Raw genomic sequence first — 10,582 nt, 5'->3', positions numbered from 1 at the left:
ATCTTTCAATCAACTAGCATTAGGACTTTGAGATGTCATTGGCCAATTGGAAATGAATGGATGAAGAAGGGGAATTAGATGAAGGGGAAGGGGGTGCATGAGATCACAAGTTGGTAAAAGGAGGACTTTTACCAAATTAATATCATTCATTCATTTTGGGAGATGGAATGTACATTCCATCAATCCCCTAAATCCAATGACATTAATTTAACAAAGTCAAATCAACCTTGACCAAGGCCCAACAACAAACAATTAAACTCAATTAAGTCAATACAAATGGTCAACACATTTAAAATGGAATTTATTCAATTAAAAATAGTAAAATAATGCATTAAATTTAAATATGTTTTGTCCAAATCCTAAAAGCTCATCAAAACACCAAATAAATGGCCATGAAATTTATCATAGGTCAAACAAGGTCAAAGGACCCTCGATAAAAAATTTCATAATTTTGTGACACTTAAAAATATTTTTAAATAATTAAAAACAAATGAAAAATCAATTAATTCATGAGAAATATTAATAATGATCCAAAAAATATTTGGAAATTTTTTGTGAAAGTCCCATATTTTTTGGATCAATATTGAATTTAATATGAATTATTGAATAAAATGCAATTAAAATAAAATTCAGAAAATGCTAAATTACGTGGACCATCAAACCTCCCTCATTAATTGAGGTGGCAGATCTGATGATCCAAAACGCGCGTTCCACCAATGTCCTAGTCAACCGCGTGGCAGATGAAGTAATCAACATCAACACTCCAGATTATAACGTGGGACTTGGATCAAGTGGTTCAAAGGTGAGACACCTCATCGCCGGAACCAGAGCTTCGGTCATCTTCCCCGGTGAGCTCCACCGGTCTGGTTAAGATGAACCATCACCAAAATACAAAACAGGGACATGATCTTAAAGAAAAAACATCACTGAGCATGAATATGACCTCCAATTCCTCCAATTCCAAATATATTAAGAGATATGTGGAATTGAAAAATGAGGTTCATGATCTGAGTTGCTTCGAATTGGCCTCAAAGCAACTCAATCTTCTTGCCTACATTGGTAGGACTTTAGACAACTCAAGAATCAATGGAATTGAGCAACAATTTAAGAGAATCGAAGAGTTTAAAACTTCTGCAAATTACCTTCAATGGAGGTCTGAACTTGCTAGATCTTGATCTGAATTGTACTTGGCTTCACTTCACTTGCTTGCAGGAGAGGAATGGAAAGGTTTAGAAGCAATGGACTCCTGGAGAATTGAATTCCAAAATAGTGGAGATTCAAGATCAAATTCAAATGAATTTATCACGGTTATCCTCTTAGAGTGAATGGTTTTCAATGGAGATTCAAAGTTGGCGCAATGTGTGTGTGATTTCTGAGCAAATGCAGCTGTATATATAGCCAAATCCATGTGATATTTGCACACTCTTTTCAAACTTCCAAATTTGGCAAATGATAAAAGCATGGTGCATGGGCGCGCATAGGCCCATGAAATGATAGCTTGAAGTCCAAAATGAATTATCAGATGTGTTGAAGCAAGCTTGGAATGCAAGGCAATTGAACATTGATGCTTGAAGTTGGATCCATGCCAAATGATATCATTCTGTTTAAGCCATGCGCAGCCTATGCATTTCAAGTCCAAAATGAATGAATTTGAGCTCTTTGGAAAGGTGAGGTCAAGAGGAACAAGTTTGATGTTGAACACTTTTTCATTTGGAGCTTGGAACTTGGATATATTTAAGGTGGAAGTTTGGAAAATTTTGACAAATCAAAAATTTCCAAATGTCAAGCCATATGTCTCAATATTCCACCTTGCTTAACTTTTTATGGGAGCTTCAAATGAGAAAAGTGTCTTCATCAAAGTTATATCTCTATCAAATACCTTCAAAATGGTCACTAATTTCATGTCATTTGGATTTTAAATGATAGAGTTATGCATTTTTGAAGTTTGGAAAAATCACTTGATCAATGGCATAAGTCAAAAGTGACCTATAATGTAGCCTCATATCACATGTTCAAATAAGTTGAATTAGCTCCCACTCAAAACATAAAAGTTGAAGTAGGCACATTGAATTTAATTTTGAAACTTGGAAATCTTTCATCTCATAAAAATTGAGAAAGTTATGGTCTTGGGAAGTTGACTTTCAAATTAGGGTTTAGACAAAATGACCTATAATGTTTCAACATAGAAAATGATTTTCCAAGAAAACCTAGCTCTAGGTATCAACATGAAAGTTGTTTATAGTGTCATTTATAGTAATTTTTATCTTGGAATTATTTTCATATGGAGAAAATTGTAGGAGATAGGGTCTAGGGAGACCTAGTTTTGATTAGATGAATCCATCTGGCCAACCACCATCAATCAACTTTCTAATTTCCAATTCTCTTGACTTTATTGGCTCATAGTAGATCATATATGCATAAGATGATGAATTTTGAAGTGTCCCCTGAGAAATTTGATCAATTGGTGAGATAGCTTGTTAGAGAAGTTACTCAAGATACCTAGTCAAACTAGGGTTTCCAAGGCAAATCACCCTCAAACTCTTGAACAAAACTTGATCAATATAACATGTAGAGAACATTGGGATTCATATATGAGGTTCATAACCATTCTTGAATCAATTATTGGTTGTGCTCTTTGTTCATGAGGGTCTCAAACCGTAGATGTGATCAATGAATCAATGAGATCATGTCCTACCTACAAAAGAGTTAGATAGATGCAAAGACATATTTTTGGTATTTTGGTTAGTAAAATGATATAATACAAGTATGATATAATCACAAAGTGCTTGGTGATCTCTCCCAAACACAAACCCAATGAAAAGGGGTAAGGAGGGTGCCAAGGTATGATCCCAATGCTAATGCTTATGATAGAATGCATGAGGGATCTTAGGGTCAAAATTGGGGTCTTATAGCTGCCCTTATTTAAGGACATTCTAACTGAGGAGGTGAAGGTTAAAATCTTCGGCTCGACTCAGTAGAATGGGCGTAAATAACAACATATAGAAACGAATTTTGGTCCCTAAGAGACCTCATGATGCATATGATATGAATGCAAAAGTAAATTCTTTGTGGGGAAATATTGCCACAAAGGAAAAAGAAATTAGAGAGACCAAAAGTCCACAGGAGTATAATGCATTCTATAAGGAAAACTCATTGGGGAGACAAAGATTCTAGGGGATAAAAGGAGTTATGCGTAGGCCAGGCTACGACTTAAAACTGCTGGGAGACTAGAGGGATTCCACACAAAATGGAAAGACTCAGTCGGGGGGAAACAAACATCATCTGCAGGGAATACGAATAAGTCAGGATAAAACTGAAGTACTCGACTCGTGCAGGGGAAAGCGATTTCACTAAGGAAAGACGCACTCAACTCAACTGGGGAGAAATAAAATTCCAACACAGGAGGAGCATAAATCTATTATCTACTACCTGTTACTAGGTAAGGAGATAATAAAGATCTGACAGAGAGGTCATCCGTCATTGGTTAGGATGAACATATCAAGGATGAACCGTTGGGAACCACCGGGAGGAAGTATTTATCACTGGTTACTGGGTAAGAATAGCCTTGCTGGGGAAAACTACAGATAAGAATGGGATTTACAACTACCAATTACTGGGCAGAAAACCAAGGGTGAGAGTATCCGTCATCGGTTAGGATGAACATATCAAGGATAAACTCGACAGGGAATAAAATCCATCACCGGTTAGAGTGAACATATCAAGGATAAACTTTCCTGGGGATGTTAAGGAGGATATCCGTCATCGGTTAGGATGAACATATCAAGGATATACCAACTTAACAGAAAAGGAGGAACTACATCTATCAAAATTGGATAGAAAACCGTCGGAGAGAGAACCCATCACCGGTTAGGATGAGCATATCAAGGATTGATTATCTCTGCGAGGGGACAAAGTAGGATTTACAACTACCGGTTACTGGGTAGAAGACCAATCAAAGAGAAAATTTGTCACCGGTTAAGATGAACATATCAAGGATAGACTCTGAAAGGGGAGAAAATATAGGGATTACATCTATCTGCTACTGGATAAAATACCAAAGAAGAGAAAATCCGTCACTGGTCAAAGTGAACATATCAAGGATTAATTCTGCACAGGGAAAAAAGTAGGATTTACAACTACCGGTTACTGGGTAGAAGACCAATCAAAGAGAAAATCCATCACCGGTTAAGATGAACATATCAAGGATTAACTCTCTAAGGAACAAAATAGGGATAACTACCTTTTACTGGGTAGAATGATGCTTGATCTGGCTATATATAAAATATAGTTTGCCGGGTACTTGACTGCAAGTGCACAGTCCAGTCGCTTTAGTTTTAAAAGATATCGATCCCAAAGGGACCTATGGTCAAACTAGTGTTACTACGTCACTATGTTTAGCTAAGGGAATGATTAGTAGAAGTTTGGGGGAAAAATAGTAAATCTAAGGGAAAGGTAGTTTTAAGAAGGAATTTATGGAAGGAATCAGTATGCAGCGCATTAATTGTCAGGGATTCGATAAGTCACCGGTGAATAGTTTAAATGTCAAATATCTTTCAGTAGAAAATATTTATTTAAAAAGCTTTATCTCACACTCTCGTGATTGTTGATTCGGCCTATAGCTTTAAGTCAGAATGTACGCTCTCGTTGTCCCATTTGAAGTTAAAATTACTTTTTGAAAATAAATAAGTTCTAATTGCTTTTAAAGTGCTCTCGCTGTTTTTAAACTCAATGCCTAATTTTTACTATCCAGCTCGAGCCTCACGCTCTCGCGATTGTTGGTTCTCACCTTAGTTAATTTCCCACTCTCGTGGCAAAATCGTATTAAATAGCTTCTCACGCTTTTGTGAAAAAGTTAATTAAATTTAAATTAAAAACTTCAGCCTAAAAGATTGTTTGAGAAAAAGAGTTTTCACCGATTATTATTAAATCCCATCTAATTAAGTTGCTACATACCGATACCGGTAATTTAGCCGGACATGTTAAATAAGGAAAACACAAGGCATAAACAAATCAACATTGCGGAAAACATGATTATAATAACAATTGGGCAATAATAATAATAATTCAATAAAAACCTGGAGATCGAAGTAACAGAGTATAGCGATTCTTGGAGTACTTGAGCAGTCCTCCACAAGTCGGTAGGCTTTGCTTCTTCAATACAAATTACTTACTAAAATTAAATAAAGTGTAGTAGTTCCCCAGTGTAGGAAACTACTACTATGGCTAACTGGAAAACGGGAAGGAAATGGGAAAAACGGAATTCTAAAAAGAATGGCGAATAAAATAAGGCAACGGAAACAAGGTTGCTGAAAAGAAAATACTAAAAGCTAGAAAGCTGTAAAACTAAATTACAGAGCGTAAGTGTGAATGTCGGTGTTCTCAATTTTTCCCATTTTGGTCCTTTATATAATGCTCCTTTAGGTCTTGGTGGTTGAGATATTCAAGGAAGACTTGGTTTGAATGAGGAATCTGTGGGAGTAAGTTTGTTGGAGGGAATTTAGGCACGTTTGGGTGCCTGTGGCTGACTGTTTCAAAGTGCATATTGTGGCCACGTGACGCTTGCCATGGGCCTGTGACGGTCGTCACAGTCTGGGTCGTGACGAGCGTCATGAATCTGTGACGGTCGTCACATCAGCAAATTCTGCATAATCTGGTTTTCTTCTTTTTCCTATGCTTTCTCATTTGTTTCTTCTTCTTTTTCTTCCTTTTCTTCATTTTGCTCTTTAATGCGTGGAGATTTAAATACCTGTAAAAACAACATGAATACTTGCGCAATAATCGGGATATTAATCGAAATGGTGTGATCTTTGAGTGTAAATTAAGGCAGTTATCTGATGTGTTTTCGCGTTATCAAACTCCCCTAAACTTGAATCTTTGCTTGTCCTCAATCAAATACAATTTGAAAACAAAGTTAAACGCGAATACATTACCCGTTCGTACGTGGTTGTCAGGTGGATGGTTAGGATAATCGATATTCGAGTAAAACACTAAAGGTACTGTGACGACACAAGCTTTCAGCTTTAGCATAGATCTCTCCTTTGCACAAGCCAGTTTGAATCATGCTATTATATCTCAACCTAGTGTCTCTGTTTCTATTTCACCCGGTTTTATTCTAGCGCAATCACATTAAGCCCTTTGCCTCCGCACGCACTTAGTGAAGTAGTCGGTTAGTGACTTTGATCCTTTTCTTAGCACGGGGGTCTGGTACACTAGTGCGGTACCCCTTTGTATATCCCCTTTTTGAAGGTTGTGGGGGATTGAACCATAGTTCTCCCTACCGAGTCCAGTACCAGGTACCTCTGGACCAACTAATTAGGGTTTTTATTCCTTCTTTTTGCATAACTTTGCAACCTTTTGTATGGTTCTTTTATCAATTTCTTGATAGCAACAGTATGAAGGAGTTTCTTAATTTGTAAGCATCAAACACTTATATTCATCGGCTCTCCATGTGGTTTGCGCTTGAGACGGTGCTGACTGCTAGTATAAACTACTAGGGGTTAATCTAGAATGGAGACTTAAGGTGTCGGTATAATGGTTATTCAAACTGATCTCGTAGAAAATAAGGGATCTAGGGTGTCGGGACAGTATCAATCTTATTAGATCTTTCTCAATTTTCGTAACAAAACCTCCGCAAGACGGCCTATATACTCGTAGGGTATGCATTTAATCTTAGGGAGAAATTTTTGTTATGCCAAAATATGTAAAAATGAGTGAAAAGGACAAACAAAATTTTTCGTATTGGCTGAAAATATTAGCAATAGAAACAAGTAGAGGAGTGATAAGGATTTCCTCCCACATTTAAACAATGCATTATCCTCAATGCGACATTATACAAAAAAAAAAAGGAAAGAAACAAAGAATCACTGCTCTTCGTTCCGCTGCTGGCTTCTGTGCGCTCTGGCTCTTGCTCTTGCGCGCTCACCTCTTCCTCGCTGGGTAGGATCCAATCCTACATGCTGAGTGTACTCCTGGATGGCATCTACGCGATAAGTCAGGGCACTCATCTGGTCTGAAAGTTCCGCCATCCCCTGATCATGCCAGTTAGCATAATCGTGTTGATCCCGCTGCATTTGCTAGATCGCTTGCATCATTTCCGTTTGGCGGTCTTCCATTATTTGGTTGTGTCGTAATATCTCGGCGTAGATGTTTTCCATGGAGGCGGGTCTTCGTTCGCTTCTCCCTATCCTCGGGAGGAAGCCTCTGCAGCGTTCTCTTGACGTGGTTGAGACATGCCTCTGTCAAGCTCCTCCTCGACTTCATCTGCACCATTACCAGGATTACCATCATTTGGCTCGGGGGCATCCAAATCAAAAATCCAATTTGCCATTTCTCTCGGGTCTGTGCGATTCCTGTTAGGCATGATGATGCTTGACTGTAATGTTATAATAGTTGGGTCTGTGCGGTTTATCAATGTTATAATAGTTGGGAGGTGTTTCAGGGTCAGATTCTTCCATATGGATAGGGTCATTGATACACTCATATTTAGGCGGGGTCGCGGGAGGTGAAGGTGGATCAATAGGGTGTTCCTCTAAGTCATAGACCCAGTTATCGCGGTTGTGAACACTCGTTTTCTCATGGTTAGGCAAGGTGAATAGTCGAACCACTTCGTTACTGATTAGATAATCAAAGGTATCCCTCCCAATGTTTCCTATGATTCTGTGATTAAAGCAAAATTCGATATCCATTGGTCGGATGTTTCCAAATGGTACAAGCTCATAAAGTGGGCGTACAAGTCCTATGGCGTCTGCTATCATGGTTACTAGGCCATCTATGATTATTGGGGTACGGTTATTCTTAGCAAGGTGAACATATCTTTCCATCATGAATGTCACGATATTGACATGTCGACCTTGATCGACACATAGCAAGATGAAGAGCTCATCGTGGGACACTAAGGTGTTATTCTCTTCCTTACCAAATAAGGTGTGGGCTAGAATTTTATGAAAGTATCGGATAGCAGGGTTATGGATCTTTTGTGAGTGCATCTCTTTTGGGTTTGGGTTGGATTCTCCACTTATGCTACCCCAAAAGTCATCGAGGCCGATGTCATCGATTAGGTCCTCCTGGCGGGTAGTAAAAACGAAAGGGCCACTAGGGAATCCTAGGAGGTCAGCAAGGTCTCGACGGCTATAGGTGAAATCCATGCTAAACAACCTAAAGGATATCAACCCTTTTTTAATTCCGTAACCATGTTCGGGATTGTATACAAGGGAGCTAAGGAATTCTAAGGTTAGTTCACGGTACGTGACAAACCGTCTCTTAATGGCTGCGTTCTCCCACCCAAGCTGGTTAAACATAAATAGGATGCTATCTCGGATGCCTAATTTATCCATGGTCGGTCCATCATAATATATGGTCAATGCCATATCCTTCCAGGCTAGATAATCATACCGCCTTCGTTGAACTCTGCCTCTGAAAACTGTCTCTATTTGTTGCATGATGAAAGTAATTAACTAACTAGTTAGTAATTTTCATGTTTATCAGTATCCAATATGTCTAAGTTAGTTACTAGTAGAGGGGAGCAAACAGAATAAAGAAGAAAATCAAGAAGAGGGGAGCAAATAGAATAAAGAAGAAAATCAAAGAAGGAAGAGTGTAACAAAGATAACAAAAAAAGAGAAAAAAGGGTGGGTTGTCTCCCACTAAGCACTTTGTTTAATGTTGTAAGTTCGACAGTAGCGTCGCGGTGTACTAGGTTTTGGGTTGAGCGGGCAGCTCTATGAGTCTGAGACTGTTCGAATAGTCTCTATTTTCAATATTATGATAATGCTTTAAGCGCTGCCCGTTTACTATAAAAGGGTCATTATTCCTACCTTTTATTTCTATCGCACCACTATTTAGGACTTTGGTGATCTCGAAAGGCCCGGACCACCGAGATTTGAGTTTTCCTGGAAAAAGTTTAAGTCTTGAATTGAATAGTAGCACTACGTCGCCGACTTTAAACTCCTTCCTAGAAATGTGTTTGTCATGCCATCTTTTGGTTCGCTCTTTGTAGATCCTGACATTTTCTTAAGCGTCTAATCTCAGCTCTTATAATTCGTGGATGTCCAGAATTCGTTTCTCGCCTGCGGAAGTGTAGTTTATATTTAGGGTTTTAATTGCCCAATATGCTTTGTGTTCCAATTCTACAGGGAGGTGGCATGATTTACCATAAACTAGTTTGAAGGGTGTGGTTCCTATCGGGGTTTTGTAAGCCGTCCTATAGGCCCATAAAGCTTCGTTTAGTTTGGATGACCAGTCTTTTTTGGATATTCCTACGGTCTTCTCAAGAACTTGTTTTATTTCTCGATTCGAGACTTCGACTTGCCCGCTATTTTATGAATGATACGGTGTTGCTACGCGGTGTCGGACTCCGTACTTCAGAAGAAGTTTTCCAAATATATTCGATATGAAGTGGGAGCCACTGTTACTAACTACGAGTTTTGGCATACGGAATCTGGGAAAGATAATGTTTTTGAACAACTTGATCACTACTCGTGTGTCATTTGTTGGAGAAGCTACAACCTCGATCCATTTTGAGACATAGTCGACAGCAACGAGTATGTATTTATTACCAAAAGAAGCTGGGAATGGTCCCATGAAGTCAATCCCCCATACATCAAAGACTTCTACTTCTAAGATTCCTGTTTGTGGCATTTCATCGCGTCTTGAGATGTTGCCAGTGCGTTGGCACCGGTCGCATTTTATAACCGCGTTATGGACGTCTTTCCATAGAGTAGGTCAAAAGAGGCCTGATTGCAGGATCTTAATGCAGGTCTTTGAGGTACTTGCATGCCCTCCATAGGGAGCGGAATGGCAATGAGAGATTATATCATCTATTTCGTCCTCCGGAACACATCGACGGAAAATACCGTCAGTACCTCTTTTGAAAAATAGAGGTTCATCCCAATAATACTGTTTTAGGTCATGGAAGAATTTCTTCTGCTGTTGGTAAGATAAGTCCGGTGGAAGTAATCTGACGGCTCGGTAGTTGACAAAATCAGCATACCATGGCAGAGTTGCATTCGCATGTATTTCTTCCACGGATTCTTCTATTTCTGTATCGTTTAATGTTAGTTCAGACATATCACTTTCCATTTGGGCTATGAGTCGTTCGTAAGGGAAATCATCATTAATTGGGATTTGTTCAGGCTTATTCCCTTTGATTCGTGATAAGTGGTCTGCTACTACGTTTTCAGTACCTTTCTTATCCTTTATCTCTAAGTCAAATTCTTGCAAGAGCAGAATCCATCTTAAAAGTCTTGGTTTGGCATCCTTCTTACTTAACAGATATCTAATAGCGGCGTGGTCGGTATAGATGATAATTTTCGCCCCTACTAGGTAGGAACGGAAATTGTCCAAAGCGAACATGACTGCTAGAAGTTCTTTTTCAGTGGTGGCGTAGTTCATTTGGGTTGGATCTAGCGTTCTACTTGCATAGTAAATAGCATGAAGCTTCTTATCCTTCCTTTGTCCTAGTACTGCGCCTACTGCGTAATCACTCGCATCGCACATGATTTCAAAAGGTAATCTCCAGTCAGGTGGTTGCATTATGGGTGCGGTGATTAAAGATGTTTTCAGTTGGTTGAACGCTGTTAAGCAT

Source organism: Lathyrus oleraceus, chromosome 1 (genome assembly GCF_024323335.1).
Source record: "Lathyrus oleraceus cultivar Zhongwan6 chromosome 1, CAAS_Psat_ZW6_1.0, whole genome shotgun sequence".
Classification (NCBI taxonomy): Eukaryota; Viridiplantae; Streptophyta; class Magnoliopsida; order Fabales; family Fabaceae; genus Lathyrus; species Lathyrus oleraceus.
Note: the sequence above shows the minus strand (reverse complement) of the source record.